General features: G+C 36.1%; 1 pseudogene; it reads right to left on the reverse strand.

Annotated features, from left to right (window-relative positions):
• LOC149163944 (chaperonin 60 subunit beta 2, chloroplastic-like) overlaps positions 1–17,625 on the reverse strand; it is a 182,750-nt pseudogene extending 165,125 nt beyond the window's left edge.
• Positions 17,626–20,132: the final 2,507 nt, after the last annotated feature.

The following is a 20,132-nucleotide window of genomic DNA, read 5'->3' on the forward strand; positions in this document are numbered from 1 at the left end:
TAGGGAAAACAAGCAAGAAAGGGACAACAAGCAAGAAAGATGCAACCAACACATAGGTTAGTATGGCAACATGGTGCCACAATGGCACATAATGCAATACAGTGATGGGTACAATCATGATTAATGAAGCGTGATGATATGCACATATTGATGATGGGTGCAGCATGGTGCAACATAGTGAGGTGCAGCATGATGATGAAATGAAGCACAACGATAGGTGAAGGAGTCACCTTGGAGAATCAATTGAAGCAACATATCTTCAATTGATCTCATGTATCATCTTCTTAGAGATGATCTATTCTCTTATCTAGATAAGTCAAAGTGTTGACTTATGTTGTAAACATACTTTCTCTCTCTTTCTCTCTCTCTCTCTCTATTGAACTATTGAAGAATATATATGCAGAATTGATCAAGGGCTTTCCCACATTGGGGTTTGTCCCTGGCTAGCACCACATCTTGTGTCCTCTTATCTTGGCTTGTCTTATGTGATTTATGTTTATGTTCTATCTACAGTTTACTTTAATGCTGATGTGATTGCTAATATGTAAAAGATATTGAGCTAACTATGAAAATTGAAATAAATTGCTCTAAGCATAGAACATACCAAAAATTAACATGGTATCAGAGCTAAGGTGAAGGAAATGCCTAAGCAAGAGTGAAAGAGCAATCACCGAAGACAGTTGGTAAAAAAAAAGGATCAATGGATTCCTCATCCCTCTTCAAATTCACCAAGGGTGAAGTTGAAGCAGAGAATATTATCAGAATGGGTGCAGTAGAAGTTTTTGATGGCCTACCTAAAGATCACTTAAATGGGAAGTCTGGATCTAAGGGTGGAAGGAAAGGCAAATGCCTTGGTTGTAATAAGTTCGGCCATTATGCGAAGGAGTGTGTGAGGTAGGGAGACATCACTTGATGATGATAACAATCATTCCACGGACATCTTCAATAATCAAAGGAATGACAGGTAATGCAGGTCATCAAGGAAATGACTGACTCTTCAGAGAAAGCAAGGAACCACATGTATGAAGAATCAAATGTTGTTTCTGATAAGATAAAGAAGTGTTATCTTGTATTGGCCCTCTCCTTCAAATTCTTTGGGAATTTTGATTATTGATCATAGTGCTTCAAGACACCTCATTGGATAGAAGGGTGTTCTCTCGAATTTGGTAGAGATGGAAAAATCCATGGGATTATACTTCGAGTCGATTCCACCTATCCCAGAAAGTGTGTAGGGAATGTTACCCCTCAATTCAATGAGGGTAACTCTATTCATTTACAAGAATCTCGTTTATGTACCTAATCGCAAGAAGGACCTGGTGTCCATCTCGGAAATGGAAGTCAAAGGTTTCAGGGTGGCATTCATTGATGGAAAGGTACATGTTTGAAAATAGATTTTTCAAAGATATTTTTGAGTTCAAGGTTGAATTAAATTGTAGCAAGTCCACTGGGGACCATGTCCATTGACACATAGCACTGGAGGTTTGTGAGTCAGATGGTGACAGGGATGCCTAAATTCAAAAAGAGCATGAAAGTACATGTCTGAGATGTACTGAAGGAAAATCTTATAAGGGGACCATTCCCCTCATGTAGCAGATCCACACGTTTGGAACAATCTGAGGGGTTTGAGATTCATTATCAGGAATCTCGCGTATGTAGGTGGAAGAAATCCCTCTATGGCTTGAAGCAAAATTCCCCGAGCGTAGTATGAGAGGATTGATAGCTATTAGATGAAGCTGAGATTCGCTAAGAGTGAAGCCGATCTAAACCATTGTTTGAAGGTTGTGGATGATAGACCTCTCATACCAATACCTTCTGAGGACGACCTATTTCAAACAGGTGCAGACCCTCTCACTTGCAGAAGTAAGAGGGAGTTGGATTCCAGATGTGCAATGGTAAACTACAAGCATGTGACTACCTCAAGGATCTTAACTTTCAGAAGTTATATGGTGATGATGCCAGACTAGATTTGGGAAATGCCTTTGAGTTTCATAAGATCATTTTCATTGATGTTCTTGGTGAAATTCCGTCTGGACATATGTTTTGTAGTTAGCATGGTGAGCTCATATTTAGTTGAGCCTCCATGGATTGGTGTGAAGAATCTTCTGAGGTATCTTCTGGGTACAATCTCTCATGGATTGAGATACACTGCCAGAAAAAAGAAGCTGCATGATTATTCGAATGCTGACTGTGCAGGCAGTGTGGAGGATCACTAAAGCACTTTGCAATGCTTGTTCTCTTTGGGTTTTACTTTGATATCATGGATGAGCAAGAAGCAGAAGTCGGTTTCTATAAGCACCACCAAGACTGAAAACATAGCTACGAGTATGATCTCGTATGAAGTTGCATGGTTGCAGAAGCTCTTAAGTGAGTTGTTTGTACACATGATGAATCCCACTATGATTATGTTTGACAACTAGAGGGGGGATTCGATTATTGAGGAATCTCGTATTCGATGATTGCTCCAATAGATAGACATCAGATATTGCCTTATGTGGGATATGGTATGTCGATAAGCAAGGAGGCTCCAACGCATTAAGACTGATGTACAAGTCGTAGAAATTTTGTCAAAGCCCCGGGGAAAGGTCAAATCTGTGACTTTCCTGAACAACTTGGAGTCGTTGAGAGACCTTCTTATAAGGGTCTTGCATGTTGCATGCATTGAGCTCTAGGAGCTCTAGGGGGCTTGGGGTACTTATTGGAGGAACATATGACCACATGGTGACTCACCCTCCCCTGGTGGTGCGCTATGTACAGGATGATAGGTTAAACCTTCCCCTATGATACCTCGTGGAAACTGTGAAACAAGATGATTAGTTCTCCTGTGGGGCAGGATGATTAGTTCTCCTGTGACAACTATGGAACAAGATGATTAGTTCTCCTGTGGTCTGGGATGATTAGTTCTATTGCGGAAATTGTGAAACAAGATGATTAGTTCTCATGTGGGCTGGGATGATTAGTTCTCCTATGGCGACTGTGGGGCAGGATGATTCGTTCTCCAGTGGATAGTATGATTAGCTCTCCTGTCGAGGAATCCTACTCATGTAGTTTGGGACTCATGGGAAGTACCTCTCATCTGATCAATGAGTAGGGAAATGGGGTTAGGGATCATAGTAGTACTGTCAACGGATGCATCAATGTATCTACCATACTCCCTATGCTAGGATATCCTCCATTGATCTAGGATCAATGAAACTAACTTCGGGTCAGTAGAGAATGGTATGAGACATTCTCGATCAATTCTTCTTCTTCATGGTTCAGTAGAGAAAAGCAAAGCTTAGCAGCACAGAGCAGTGCAGGGAATTGATGGCAGAGATAGTACAGTCAGACATATGGATCAGTAGATGGAGTTCTCCCTAGTTGAGAGGGAGTGTTAAAATTGGAAACTAGGGCCAAATTCCATGTGGGTCATCTTATTAATGGAAGATGATATTTTTATTATATCCCTCTCATCGAGAGGTGTAGGATTGATCAAAAGATCATTCGATTTTGATAAGTATTCATGGAGATATGAATTTATTTGTGTTATGGGACAATTCGTCAAGGTTGTCCAACAACCAAATAAACCCCACTTGTACTCAACGCTTTAATATAAATAGAGGTGGCCTTCAAGTCATTTAAACATGCTTGGCATCTCCTCCTCTCTACTTGTTTTTGGGTTTTAGTAGGAGGAGAGATCCCAAGGGATAACGCTGCCCTAATCTAGAGGGCAGAAGCCGGAACTGCCAGAATTGCCAAGAATAACTGGAATTTCCAAAACTGCAGGGAACAGCTGGAATTTCTGGAATTTCCAGAACTGTTATGAACAACTGGAATTTCCATAACTACCAGGAATAGCCAGAATTTTCGGGAAAAGCCAAAACTACCGGAATTTCCAGAATTACCGAGAATAGCTAGAACTTTTGGGAACTATCGAAACAACTAGGAAAGCCAACGTAGAGGGAAAAAGTTGGAATTGCCGAGAATGTCAGAATTTCCAAAACTTTTGGGAATTGCAGGAATTGTCGAAACTACTAGGAACTTCTAGAACTATAAGGAAAAGCTGAAATTGCGGAGAAAATTTAGAACTGCTGGAACTATCGGGAATAGTCAGAATTTTTGAAACTATTGAAACTGCCAAGAATAACAAGAATTGTCGGAACTGCTGGAATAGGTGGAAAGATGACACAGAGGGCAGAAACGAAAACTACCAGGAACATCTAAAACTGCCAGAATTGTTGGGAATAGCTGGAACTATAGGGAACTACCGGAACAACCAGAGCATTTGTCTCCAAAGGAGAGTAGCATGCAAGGGACAACTAACTAACATTGGGACAGTTGTATGGTACTTAGCAGCAAATACACCAAGCATGCAATGTTACATCTAGCATGCAAGGGATAGCTAGCATGCAACAAAAAGCATGGTAAGGACAACAAGCATGCTAGGGACAAAAAAAGCAAGGGACAACAAGAAAGCAAGATGCAGCCAACACATAAGTCAGTATGGCAACATGGTGCAACAATGGCACATAATGCAATACAGTGATGGGTACAATCATGATTAATGAAGTGTGATGAGATGCAACATAGTGATGATGGGTGCAACATGGTGCAGCGTAGTGAGGTGCAGCATGATGACGAAATGCAACACAACGATAGGTGAAGTAGTCACCTTGGAGAATCAATTGAAGCAGCATGTCTTCAACTGATCTCATGTATCATCTTCTTAGAGATGATCTATGCTCTTATCTAGATAAGTAAAAGTGTTGACTTCTGTTGTAAACGTACTATCTCTCTCTCTCTCCTTATTGAACTATTGAAGAACATATAAGAAGATTTGATCAAGTGTTTCCCCACGTTGGGGTTTGTCCCTGGCTAGCACCACATCTTTTGTCCTATTGTCTTGTCTTCTCTTCTGCAATTTATGTTTGTGCTCTATTTGCGGTTTACTTTAATGCTGATGTGATTGATAATCTGGAAAAGGTATTGAGCTAACTGTGAAAATTGAAATAAATTGCTCTAAGCATAGAACATACCTTAAATTAACATTTATTCATGCAAGTCCCCATGTAAGAAGGTATATTTAACATCCATCTGATGGAATTCCCATTTAAAAGAGGCAGCAAGGGAATGAACAAGGCAGATAGATTTCATTTTGGCAACAGGGGAGAATGTTTCAGTATATTCAATGCCTTCAACTTGTGAAAATCCCTTAGCAACAAGACAAGCTTTATGTTTATCAACTTTTCCATCTCATCCAAACTTGGTTCTGTAAACCCATTTACATCTAACATGTTTTCTTCCCTTTGGAAGAGGGATAGGATCCCATGTATCATTTTCCAATAATGAATGATATTCTTCATTCATAGATGTGTGCCAATCTGAATGGCCTGAAGCTTCTGCAAAGGTGTCAGGATCAGAATTCGCCAAAGCTTGATCCAGTAAAGAAGAGGCTCTATCGAACTGAGAATGTGTACACCATTGATCTGTAGGATCACCTGCAAGAGCACCTGCTACATCTTGAGTAGCACAGACCCATTTTGGAAGCTAAGGAGATAAAGGAAGATCCTCAAAAGGTGGGGGAGGATTGTCATCCTTCCTGTCATCATTAGAAGAAGAAATATTTTTAGAAGTAGAAGGGATAGAGAGAGGTAGCACATTTATTTAACTAGGCTCGTAGGCCGATATATTTTCATAAAACTTTACATATTTTCTAATGATAACATTCTTGGACTTAGGTGAAATAAGTCTATATCCTTTGACATCTTCAGAATATCCAACAAAAATACTTTTTTCACTCTTAGGTTCTAAAGGTTTATGTTTCTCATTTGGAATATGGGCCCATGCTTCACTTCCAAAAACATGAAAGTGACTTACATCTGGTTTAACATAGCTCCATGCTTCTTTTGGACTGATATTCTTTAAAACATTAGTAGGAGTGCGATTTACTATGTAATTTTCACAGTTAATTACTTCTGCCCAAAAATTAATACTAAGTCCTTTAGATTGAAGCATAAAATTAGCCATTTCCTTTAAGGTACAATTCTTCCTTTTAGATACACCATTTTGTTTTGGAGTATATGGAACAATATGTTACATTTGAATTCCATGCTCAATGCAAAATTTGATGAATTTTTTGTTAACATATTCTTTGCCATTATCAGATCTTAGCTTAAGAATTTGATATCCAGATTGTTTCTCAATAAAGGCCTTAAAGGCCAAGAACATCTTAAATACTTCACTCTTGTGTTTTTAAAAGTATACCCAAGTGCGTCCGGAGAAATCATCAATGAAAGTTAAGAAATAATTGTAGCCATAGAATGAAACAATTGGAAGTGGACCACATAAATCACTATGCACTAAGGCATGCCAAGAGGCATGTTTTCCAAAACTATCTTGATGATGTTTTCCAAGTACAAATCTGGAACAAACACCATTTCTGTAAGATACCATAGGAATAATTGTCACCGTATTTACTTTACATAGATTCTGAAGGGAGCAATAGTTTAAGTGACCAAATCACTCATGCCAAAGTTTGCTCACTTCATCATTATGAGCAACAAATACTGAGGGAGGATTTGATGACCAAAAGTTGTTAAACTTATACAACCTTCTAGAATCATCAGCAATTCTAGTAGCTAAAATTTGTCTAGGATCTCTTAGGTCCTTAATCACAATATCATGAGATGAAAATTCAACAATTTTACCTTCACCTGAATGAGTTATCTGATATACAGATAGAAGGTTGTAGGATAAGGTTGGAACACATAATAAATCATTAAATTGACCATTGTCTATATGAATATTTCTAGTCCCTACAACACTAAGAGATCTATCATCATGAACATATATATTTTTGGTGTTATAATCTTTAAATAAGAAAACATGGATTTTTTTTTAGCCATGTGATAAGAAGCTCCAGAATCAATGAGCTACTCATGAGAATGAGAAGAAGAAGATACATTAAGTGCATAACCAGACCGAGATGCTTGACAACCACATGCAGAAAGTGTTATCCCTGGAGATGAAGTTGAAGTTGAAGAATGATCCAAATGGATGTTATGCTTCTTCATTGCTGCTTCCAAGGCTTCCATCTTCTTAAAGAATTTGTATTCTAAGTGGCCATCTCGATTAGAAAAGTAGCAATGTCTATTGATCTTCTTCCCTTTGTTTTTATTTGCCTTATCATTTTGTTGAAATGATTTTTCATTTTGAGTCTGAAATTACTTAGGACCCTTGTTTGGTTTAGGACCATTCTTTTTAGGTTACTTCTTCTTAGGATTCTTTGAATTTGGTTGTTGTTGGGTGGTGAAGGCTTTCTTAGAAGAGTTTCCAAGATTAAGAATACCAAGTTGTAAGAGTTTTTCTTGTTATCTTATTAAAGAATCACATAAGGCATCAAAAGAGGGAGACTTGTAATCTTGTCCTTTAGAAATAAAAGCTTCTCTAGTAGAATGGAAGGTGGAAACAAACATAGTGTAGGATGGTCCCAATTTAGTAAGAATGGAATAGATAAGGCTACCATATTCTTTCTTAACGTTAACACCTTCCAAGAGAAGTCTAAGGGTCTTGAATTTGGAAAAAAAATATTCAATGGAAGAAAAATTATGGGCTCCAACGTAAGAAACTTATTTTCAAGTTGATGGGCTGTAATTTCATTTTTAATCCCAAAAAATTTAGTGAGTTGTTTCATTGCTTCATTAGGGGTATCAAGTTCTATGATATGGAATCTAAGGTATGGAGAAATAGACATCCCCATCAACCCAAGTGCTTTATCTTGCCTATTTTCCCATTTGGCTGCCTTATCTTCATCTTTAGGTTTAGTTTTCTTGGCCCGAGGCTATTCTGTAAAGACATTTACTTCTAAGTAAATCCACAATGTAAGACCACCATTGGAAGTAGTTGGTGCTGTCAAGAATAGCTTCACATGGACTATCCATTTTAATAGAAACTGAAGCTATAGATGCTAAAACTAAGTGTTCCAATGGAAAGATATAAAAAAATTAGGCTGATTAAAAAAAATTAGTTCTAAAAACGGCTTCTGGATCAAGAAATTATGGCTTTTTGAAAAAACATTGTTGAAGATGCTGACGAAGTGTGTGAATGTGTGGAAGTGAATGATAATGTTATATTTAAAAAAAATCCCCCCCCCCCCCCCCCCCCCCCACCTTTTCCAAACTTAATCTAATTAGCTCACTTTAAAAAATATTTTATGTGAGCGACTTTTATAAATAATTGAAAGTCACTTTTACAATGGTACTTTATGATATACTCACTAAATTGTAACTTAAATAAAAGATAAATAGACTTTAGAATTGTAAGTGACTCACTTTCTATAATGGGTGAGAACAATTTTACATAAAGTAACTTTAAAACATAAGTTACATGTGCTTTTTGAAAAAGTAACTCAACAAAAAGAAAGACTTGAACCGAAGGCCTCTATTCTCATAAAGTAACTTTGGACCAACTGAGATAGTTCAAAATGTTAGTAATTTTTGGAAAGGATGAAGGGTTTTGTTTTGTTTTGTTTTTTCTTTTTGTTTGACCCCACCGAAGCTTTGGGGTGTGTGCTTACTTGAAAAAGCTCTTTTTCCTACAAAACAAAAAACCAAACAACCCAACACAAACATGCAAAAAAAACGAAACCTTATGGCTTGAAGTTAGTTTTCGCTAAATAAACTGAAATAAACAAAGAGATGAATAACTGAAACTACAAATAAAGACTGTATACCTCCATATCTTAAAAATTACTTAGGTAGGGCTACAAGAAACCTTTCCGCGTGAAACGAAAGGGGTTACTCATTGGAACAAATGCCCCTAATACAATATAGTAGTTATCTCGGCCCAAAATCAGTAAGAAATAATAGATCTAGGAACCGACTATCAAATGTAGTTGTACCAAATTTAGATTTGGATCACCAACAGATGTGGCCCTCAACTTCACTCTGATACCATGTAGGAATTTACAGGGTAAGATCCTCAGATAGAACACCAGAGGACACTGCTCACAAACATATCACAGTTCAATCCTCCAGTAGCCTTGACGTGGTTAAACCCCTCAAAGAGGAAAAAAAAATCCATGGCCTGAGCCAACGTGGCCACTTCGGGGAATTTATTAATAAAATAATGAAAATTTACATAGGCTTCTCTCATGAATGGTCACCTTACAAATGTCCCTCCATGCTCTAATAGAGATCATGGACCAATCGGGTTTTAAGCCATGAATCAAGTGTCGGTAATACTGAGCAGAGAATAAATTGTCAAATCACTTCATGTCTAGAACATATCATGACCGTCAGATTGTTAGTTACAAAAGTACATAGTAAAGAAACACACTTTACCTAACTCTATACTAGACCAAGTTATACTTAACTATTTCCTATTTGTCGGAATATCCTAGCACATTCGCTATTAAATATATTTTTATTTTTCAAGAGAAGAAAAAAATATTTAAAAATTGTAAATAAAAGCTAATTGAATCATTCTCTCATATGGGAATAGAAAAATAAAAGAAGAATTTACAACAATGAAAAATGATTGTTGGAAACTATTGCTTTTACTCTGTAATTATGTGCTTCCATGGTTATAATCGAAAACAGGGGATTTCGTTCTCTTTTTGTTTTTCTGTGAGTGTTAAAAAATCCATATTTATTCAACCATTGTTTTATAGAAAGGAAGAATAGAGTCTTCCAAAACTTACCAGGACAATAGGTGCAGTAGGTCCTACTGACGCCATCTCCCTCTGCATTAATATCGTAGACCTCACTAGAACTATTTCCTTCATCTGAAGATAGACCTGTGTTGCTTTTCTTGTGGCATTTAGCAGTGTAGTGCTTGAAAACTTTCTCCAATTTCTTAAATTCAATGTAGGAGACTTTGGGGAGTCGCTCGTGGTGCCTTTGCATGTGCTCCAAGTACTTCTTGCAGAACTTCATCGCTGAATCCTCCCAGTGCACATACAATTAACCAAGATTCCTACAGTTTCACCAGTAGGAAGCTTTCATGTTCAAATATTTTCATATTTATCTAGAACATAAAAAAGAATATCAAAATAACAGGAAACAAATCACGCACAAATCTAGATCCAGTGTAAATTCTTGATTTAAAGTGAAAAATGGAAAAAATACGCCATTTTTGCCACACAACTCTGGAATGGGAATTCCCTATGTATGCAACAAAACAAGCTAAGTTTAGTGCATCACATCATAGATACCCATTAGCTAACACAATTTCAGTAATTTAGCACATTCCACATGATTTAAAGGCGAACCCTCTCATTCCTCTATCAGCGGTAATTTAGTACCAAATTTAGTAATGAAACAAAAAGTTGTGTCAAAACATAGAAATGGAATTGAATAAGAGCAATGAGATTTATAAGACCAAAACTGAGGGCCAACAACATTGACATAAAATTCCCATTTCACATAATAATTCAAAGTAAGAAGAGCATTGGCCTAAAGTGGAAGAGCTGCTAAGGAGACAATGGAAAACCTTCCTACGTACCCCTAGGGTTCAACTTTGTTATGTAGAATTTTTTCAAATTCTCTACAAATCTCTCTCTGAAACCATATAGAAAATTTGACTGTGGATTAACCTGATAATGCAATATACCAAAGAAAAATACTATAAGCTACATATACTATCAATTTGCAAAAGCTTAAAGATTGAGCAAGATCGAGCTGAACACATATAACCAGAAGAAGAAGATTCAATGCACATGAAACATAGAAAATATTGAGGGGAAAGCCTCAACTAAAAACCCCACTATCTGTATTATCGTACAAGGTGGAAATACATAGAGATTATACAAAGTATTAGCTCTCAGTACAATCCTCCTGGATGCTCATAGGCAAACCTAGCTTCTCACAAACCTTCTCCTCTGCCCTCCAAGCTCCTATTTCCTTGTGCAGTTCCTCTGGGATGATCTCCTTCAACCAGTGGAACAATGCTCTCACACACTGCTCTAACACATTGTCAGGACTACACAATCCTAAAGGAACTTTCCTTGACTACATGCATGAGTTCCTTTATAGGAAAACACATGAAACTGATAGTACATTGTCCTTATCTTTAATCTCAACTTGGTCTTTCTCAGAACAGACATGCATGAGTTTTTGATGAGGGAATCTTCAATTATCTGGAGTACACTGGTTGAGTGCATCGACTGACTGATAACTCAGAATTAGTTCCTAAAATAGTTTGGAACTAATTTAACTAGACTTAACTCAGTAAATTGAGCTAACTAATTACAACTCAAATATAACTCAATCTTATCTCCTTAATTACAGGATAATCTCCTTAATTTAAGGGGTAATTGTTGCATGACTTTAGAAAGAATTCTAACTTGAATTTCTCCAACTAATTAATCCTTAATGAATTAATTAATTATTTCCAAGCAGCCGGTGAGACTAAATTCGATTTAATTCACAATTTTAATTCAAGGACAAATTAAAATTGGAATTTCTGGATTCTATTTTTATCACTTCTTGTTGTTATTTTCAACATGTAAAAAGACTATAACATTTGAAGTCTCATCGAAAAGCATATTAAAATATACTATTAATTTGAGAACATCAACTATCATTACAAATTACATGAATAAAATTTGTAAAGGAGATTTAACTCAAAACAACAAAAAGTGGATGTCAACTTGGAATATTAAACCAAAATTTGAAAATCAAGGCATCATAAATCAAGAACAACTCAAGAGAAACAATACTCCCAAAATAACCCATAAAGTAGTGATATTAGCAAGTGGATCTATAGTCAAAGGATGTATGCATTATCATTCAGTGGCCTCAAAAGGTAACTAGGGCCTCTCAAGCTCGCAAAGAGTCATATATATTGCAAAGGAATGAACATTGTTGAAATATTCATGGAATATTAGTGAAACAAACAACAATATGGAAAAATCATAAGCTCTTCTAAAAGGAGTGCCATTTGAGCAATATTACTTCAAAAAACATTCAATGTTTGGAACTCTTCAAATTATAATCTCCCACCTCATTAGTTTCTCTCAAGCTTCCAGTATCCAAATTGAAATAAATGTGAGTAGAGAGAAAGCTATTGTTCAAGTCATTTGACACTTGGGAGGCTAATCACATCCTCAAAATGAATGATACATAGAATCAAATGGCCAATCAAGAAATTCAATCCACCCATTAATTGAACTGTAATTGGATTTGAAATAAAATCAAGAAAAACAAAAGGAAATATTGCATTGGCCCTAACTTCCCAAGAAAGCACCCAACGATAGTTATAAAATGGCCTAATTCTAGAAATATATAGAGATTATAGAAAGTAGGAGCATAGAGAAAATATAATAGGGAGTCAAATATAAAGAATGGGTAGAGAATGAAGGTTTCTATCACATGGGTATGGAAACCAAAACAATGATCTTTCTACCAAAACTAGGGTACATTACATAATGTTTCATCTATACTTAGCATATTTAAGCTATTTTTATTATCCTTCTATCAATTTATACTCGAGAGACAATGAAACGAATAAATGCCATGTCTATATGTGATGAGCCCCAAAGAGATACAACTACCCTATCCTCCAACCCAAATAAGGCATCTCACCAAGTCACATCTTTCTCTACTCACATCCATGTTCCATCTAAATAAGCTGACTGTCATCCAAACACTTTTGAAGATAAACAACAAGAGACCTAGAACAGGTGGGAAGAAAAAAGACTACCAACACGTTTCCAACATGCTACACTAGAGAAAATTGATGTTGTAATAGCCCCTACAAGGGAATTCCCCTCCAAACGATTTCATAGCAAGGATACACTTCCAAGTTCTAAGTAGCCAAATCAATCAAACCAAGCTCTCTCTCATTCTTGGGAAATTGACCCTCTCTCCACCATACTTTGACCATAAATAGGAATGTAAAATCTATTCCAAAGACCAACATTGTGCTTAACTAGGCAAACTAACGTGAAACATAATACATCCTCCCAACCACTGTTAATTACTAGAAAATTAGATCCTTATGTTGTTGGACATGATGCTTAGCTTGAAACTGTTGCAAACACCAATCTCACACAAAAATAGTTGAAAGCCTCACTCCAAATAAGTCCAAGATGAAAAACTTATTTCCTATACCCCTCTAATATAATAGCAACTCCATGCATGATAGGATTCAATTAACATTCATTATTCACCTTTATTTTATATCACATCATGTTTTTGCAAATATGAATCAGATTCTGTAATTGATTATGCATAATGTTCTGCATGCATACCTTTGTTGCATTCAAGGCATATTCCACTCTTAAATTCTTTTCCTTCAACTCTGTCTCTATTTGTGCTCCCACCTATCAACAATTATGAACACTATCATATACCCTCCATTCTTACTTTAAACAAATATACATTGAAATGCAGTCACCAACATCCATCAACTAGATTCAAATTGTTATAATGCCAATAACAGGGAATTGTTACAAATAGCTACCATTAATTCAACCATGCCAAACTTTACCTGGATAATAGCAACTCCACCATAAATCTTGGTAATTCTTTCATTCAATTTTTCTTTTTTGTAGTCTTGTTCTGCAACCTGCAAAGAAAGTGAGAATGATATCATTGGTGAAAACCTTTGATAAAATAGGTTGATAGGGAAGTTAAATATCGAGTCATACATATTCTAATATTAAAGCAACCTTAATTTATTTAAATTTAATGTTTGTAATTATTGTTGCATGTTCCTTCAGAGGCACATATATTCAAAGTATAAACCATGCATCAAAATTGTTTCTTTCTACACTCCTGTCTTGAAAACTCACAAGTAAAATTTGAGATTAATACCATCATCATGAATGATATTAATGAGGAGATCCCTCCCCACAAGGTGATGGCCACTTTACAATATATGGTGGCTATACAAAGAAAACAAGACAATAACTTGAAGCCTCCGTTTGGATAAAGAAACCTATTTTTAAGTTATAGAGAAATAACACATCTCAATCAAGCTTCTAATTTGAGATACTCTTTTATTAACAGCTTCATGAGTGCTCCCATCACCATTGTTGTTGTATCCTTCATAAGTACCACCTTGGCAGCACTATCTAGAACCTTACTTCCAACTTTATCCAAGCGCAAACCCAACTTCATCCCTGATAACAGTGCTTGCACAGAGAAAGAATAAAAAAAATAATATCTACATAAGATATTAGAAACCCGTGACTTTAGACATGGTGGAGATATTTTATTCTCAATACCTCTTAGTCAGTGAGAATATAGCGTATTAACATGAAAAGTTGAACTTTTAGAGCAAACCCATTACCAAATAAACATTGTTTCCACGAAAAAAGATATAACGTTTCTTATATACACACCGAGATTTGTACTTAAGCTCTTAGTTCATGTAAGTTCTTATTGTAGCTAAACTTGAAAAATACCTCCAATCAATATATCAATGTCATCCAAATATTGGCTCTTCCGCACTCCAAATCCAGGAGATTTCAAAGTGCCAACCTTCAATGCACCACAAAGCTTGTTCACAACAAGAGTAGCCAAGCCTTCTTGTTCAATGTCCTCAACAATGATCAAGATGGAATACCCCAAATGGATTACCTCTTCCAATATTTTGATCAAGTCTCTTGCAGTTGTGATCTTCTTGTCAACCAATAATAGCTTCAAATGATAAGAAAATATAAAGGTGCCAGTTCATTTCCAAATTGTTGATCAGTAAATTTTATAAATCAAGCACAAGTAAATAGAAATTTAGAAACCCTCTTCCCATTCTTAATAGTTGTCATATTTCTTTCTAATCAGTATTCTAAATCCAATATTGTACAGATTCGAGAAATAACAGAAGGTTCATAAGGCATAGATTTTAAAATTCCATACAAAACCAACACCAACCCAAATTGAACCAGGAGGATGTGCCATGAATATATGACAGATGAAGGTAATTGTGAAACAATTCCACAACTTAGATGAGAGTTTATTCTAAAAATTTTACAGATGATTTATATCTGTTCTATTTTCATTGCAAGGAGCATTAACAAATAGCAGTACAACAAAAAAGGGCAAGAAGATTTCAATTCACATAAATTACCTTGCAATTTTCATACTCCATGGACATCTTCTCGTTGTTTGTCAAAAAGTATAGATAAATATTTCCATGATCAAATTACATTCCCTTAAAAACATACATATTTGTTTCTACACTTTTCCCATCTTCAAGTGTCACAACACCTTTCATTCCAACTTTACTCATAGCCTATGCTACCATGTTTCTTATTTCATAATTATTCCCAACACTTACTGTAGCAACATTTTCTAATTCACTATCTTCAACCCAGAGAATAATGCCGATTATACGGTCTTAAGTTTATCACGTACACTGCCTTACAGATAACATCTGTCCTAGATGTTTTATAAGTAACTCCTCAACATTCTACCCTAGAGTCTTCAAGAAACTCTAGCTGACACTTTTGGATCAACTAATCTAGCATGTTAAAATCACAAATAATCTAGTGAAATATGAAGCGAGTAACTATACTAGGGGGACTACACAAGAAGTATTTCCTTATTTCTATAAAGGTGCCTTACATTGGAATGATGAGCTGGCACATATGCCATGAATTCATGTAATGATGGATGTAGTGAATCAATGATCATAAATGTCCATCCTACTTATGGTTTGTTGATGTCACGTAGTTAAGTTACCCCTTTGGGGGAAATATTGAGTTTGACTTGTAATATGCCACAGTCCCTATGTTCAGAGGGAGAACCTGTAGATTATAGAGGGAACCCCACCAATTACACAAATCCTCTCATGTTGAGCCTGTATAAATTTCTAAGGATTTGATGAACGAGGATGAGAGGCATGAACCTACTAGTCTATGGAATATTAGTTTTGATCTGGCTACTTCTAAAGATGATTTTGGGGTAGGTGTTTTTCTGGTTTCTCTTGTGGGTACTCATCATCCTTTTTCCTTTTGATTGGAGTTTTAATGTACCGACAATGTGGCTGAGTATGAATCCATGGTGTTGGGTCTTAAGACTGCTAGGAAGATAGGAATGAAAATGTCAAATATTGTGGGTGATTCCGAGCTAGTAATCAATCAGGTGAAAAAGCAATGTCAAGCTAAGCATCCAATACTGAGGTAGTACAGAAATAAAGTATAGGATCTATTCTATTTCTGCATCAGTATATATATCAATGTCATCAGTCATTAGTACACAGTATCAGTGTACGACTGATCACCCACATTTTACAGGCTAGATGCATAAAAAATATGATGGTTGAGTGAAAAAATAGCATGGAATACATCATAGGTGTTTCATGGATACATCATGTATACACAGTACATTAGGAGAGGATTATAGATCCGACCCTCTCCCCCAAGAGGATCATTTTTCAGTATCTACTGCAATCCCTATCCACATCTATAAATCATGCCTCATAGGGTCATCTATGAGGTGGTGGTCCTGACTCTCATAACTCTAGCACTGCTCACTGTCTGTGACATCCCTTACCTCTTCCTACCTTACATACTAGCCTCCTTATATCCCCTTATCTTGATCTGTAGGTTCTCCTTCTCTCTCCTTAGTTAGATAATCTATGTGTCTATGGCTACTAGCATTGTACCCAACATATCCATATTTGTGCCATAGTGTTTCATGGCCTAAACTAGTTGCATCTCTACTACACATATGCCACAGTCACTAGATCTATGGCCACTTGTGTGGGTGTGTATCCATGCAATCTCAATCACCATATAAATCATTTATCTTTGTTGCATCATGTCTTACTAACTTGGTGAAAACATTTTCAATTCAATCCTCTAATTCAACTTGTCAGAAGCAGGGTGCAACATTGAAATGCATTATCTAGATTGATAATAACAATTGAAATTGACTCATCAACATTTGGCACACAAATATTTGTTTCCAACTTTTTAAATCTTGATTCATTAGTCTATTGTGGCTATTCCATAGACCAGGTAGATCATAAAAAGAGAAATTAGATGTCTATGGCCTGTGATAATTTTTCCTCCGAGGTATAAGATAGTAAGACATGTAGGCAAGGAAAACTAATGTAGAATATACAAAATTTACAACCCACATCTACAATTTACGTCCCTATCTATTGTCACACCATCTTTGGCAATCTTTGTAGAACCATGCTTTCCAAAACAACATTTCTTCCCTTTGGTCCAAGGGTGACTCGGACAAGATCAACAAGCTTGTTGACACCTACATGGAAGACAATTTGAAAATATTTTCAATAGATGCAAAATAAAATGTTGGAACATATGTCATACCAAACCTACATACAAACCACACATTAACATAAAATGTATATAGACAAAGAAATATATACCACAACAATTTTTTATGTTAAAATAACCTTCCTTTAGATGGACTTTTTTTCTCTAACCTGTAATTTTTTTTTTGTTGACTCATCTTATTTGAAGTAAAACTCCTTTTCCATAGCTCTTCGATTGACTACCAACTCATGGTCTACCTTCTGCTTAAGCAATTGAAAGAGATGGGTGAAAAATAAAGAAGATAAGACTTGCCTGGCATTTTTGTCAGATATTGCACCCAACTTCCTCTCCTTTCCAATGCTACCTATGGAGACAAAAGTGGCAACTGCAGTCATACTACCTATAGCATAGGCCATCTTCCCTTTTTCTAAATAGAGAATTACAATATATTCATATTAGCTACTATTTCACATCCATGAATTCCAAAGTAACAAAAAAAACATGTAACTAACACACTAAATATCTATTAAGGCTTCTCTCATCCTACTCATTCTGCCCTCTGTTCTCTCTATGTGCCTATACACTATGCCCTCTAGAAGGGGGTTGCTGCCATTTCCATCATAGATCCCATTGCAGAAACCCTTCGACAACACGTTGCATTGCCCTTCAATTTGTGTTGCCTTCCCCTTCAATCATCCTGCTCATTCTTCCCTCTTTGTCGTCTATGCCCTTCAATCATTCCACTCATTCCTTTAGCAAAAGGCCTCATTCCTTTTCGACATTTTATGAGGCCCATCAAATAGAATAGCTCAAAATTTTATGAGGCCCATATCAATATTAACATCATCTAATCTTGAAATAGATCCTCCAAAACCTCATTGATCTAGAAACAAGAAAATGAACTTTTGAAGTCAACAACTTATGTGATGAGCCCCATAAATGGGTAATTATATGGGCTCATTCTGACTCTTAATTCGAACTAATCCACCATTCTCATTAGTTTATTGCATTTTTTTTATTATATTTATGCTAATAGAGTGAATTGGGTTAGTCATTATGCCATGAAGTCTAATGTGTGCTTTATGTAGATTTTTGGTCAATTTTGGACAAAGTCAAAGGATTAATGAGAATTTGGCAGCAAATATTTGAGGAAAAAAAGGGAGAGGATTTGTAGGAGGGTGTCCCCCTCATTTATGACCCCTTACCTCAAATCCTCCATCAGAAACTCAGAGCACAAATAGCCACATTGATGCATCCAAGGGGCAGCCGAGCAAGTCAAGTAGAACTGTTGTCTATCTCTAGCTCTGGGAAGCCGAGCCCATTCATTTTAGGAGAGCTGTTGGAGGCTTGGATTGTATAAATAGAAGGGATTAGGTTCTTAGTTTTCTTAGTTGGATTTTAGCCATTCATTAGTATAATTCTTTCACTTTTGTGCAGCTCTTGTTTAGCTCATTTTCGAGCTTGTTTTTGTGAAACAATGTAGTGATGTGACTTTTATTTTGATAATGGAGATGACATATTTTCTGAGCCAACACTGATTTCTTTTAGAGGGCTGAATCTCTTGGGTTAGGGCCCAACCCAAGCTTCCCAGCACCTCATACTTTGTACTTATATGTTTTTGCTTCAGTTCATGAGTTAATTTCTGTTACATAGATTCATTTTACCTTGTTTAGAATAGGTTGCTTTTGATGATTTGCATAGATTCTTTTTGTTTCAATTGCTGAAGTAGGTTAATACAATGATAGAATAAGATTCAAAAAGCCAACAACAGGCCCTAATCTCCTTTCTCCTATCCTAGGACCATGATTTGACGTCAAGGCACCATTGCTACCACCAAAAACATAGTTTTTCTTCTTCCATGCAATTTCTAGTGGGATGATTTGATTTGAAAAGCTAAAGGGTTTCTTCAAATTCATTTTGCCAAGATTGTTTCCTATTTCTATAATAAATCTCTTTGCAAGCTTTTCTATTCCTAGGGTACTATTCAACACTTCATATTTCTAGGTCAGAAATTAGGTTAACAAGAGATATGGTTTTGTTTTCTTGATACAGCTAGTAATTTTCTTGCTCAGTTTTGGTAGTTAGATGTGCAGATCTCTTCCAACACACCTCAGCTTACAATACATCAATAAAGCATCCAACATCACCTCATTTCTCACAGGTTTCACCAGTCATTCAAAGCCCTTCACGAATCCACCCTAATTTATGCATTTTCCTCATAAGCTTTCCTCTTGCCTCTTGAACAAATCCAACCATCATCTTCTTTCCTAATCATCCTTGTTAAGCCCCAGACACCTCAATACATATCTCTAGTCTTCATCTCCCTTTCTTGATACAATTTTGGATTCTCAAAATTTCATTGAAATTACCAAATGTACAAGATGGTCATTTTGAAATAAGTAATTATTGATAATGTAATACAACAGGTGTTTTCGACCAAGATGGTCATATACTTAAGTTTAGATGTTCGACATCAGTTTGAAATCATTATTGACATCAGTATCGACATCAGTTCAACATCAGTTCGACATCGACATTGCGTCAGAGAAAGAAGTCAGCATATCAACTTGCGACATAAATGATTGTAATGAATTAAAGGTGTTAAGAATGTCAAATGTCTAAAGTCCACTTTGTAAACCTTAAAGGATAAGAAATCCTAAGGTAAAAAGGACTAAACCTAGATTTAAGGTTCTAGGTCTAAATCAAAATCCTAAGAACAAACCCTAGGTGTCAAATGAAAATCTACCTAGGCTAAGGTGAGAAACCATGTAAAAGGGGTCATGCTAAACCTTGTTGGACCCTATGCTATAATCCTAATACATTAAGACAATGTATTAATGCATAAAGAAAGCTGCTAAACCCTCTCGATCTATTGTTTTGAAATCATTGTAAAACATTACAATCAAAACATTATACAGTCCTA

This window comes from Pinus tabuliformis, chromosome 5_1 (genome assembly GCF_031772625.1).
Source record: "Pinus tabuliformis cultivar Carrire ecotype Pingquan chromosome 5_1, CPIR1, whole genome shotgun sequence".
Lineage (NCBI taxonomy): Eukaryota > Viridiplantae > Streptophyta > Pinopsida > Pinales > Pinaceae > Pinus > Pinus tabuliformis.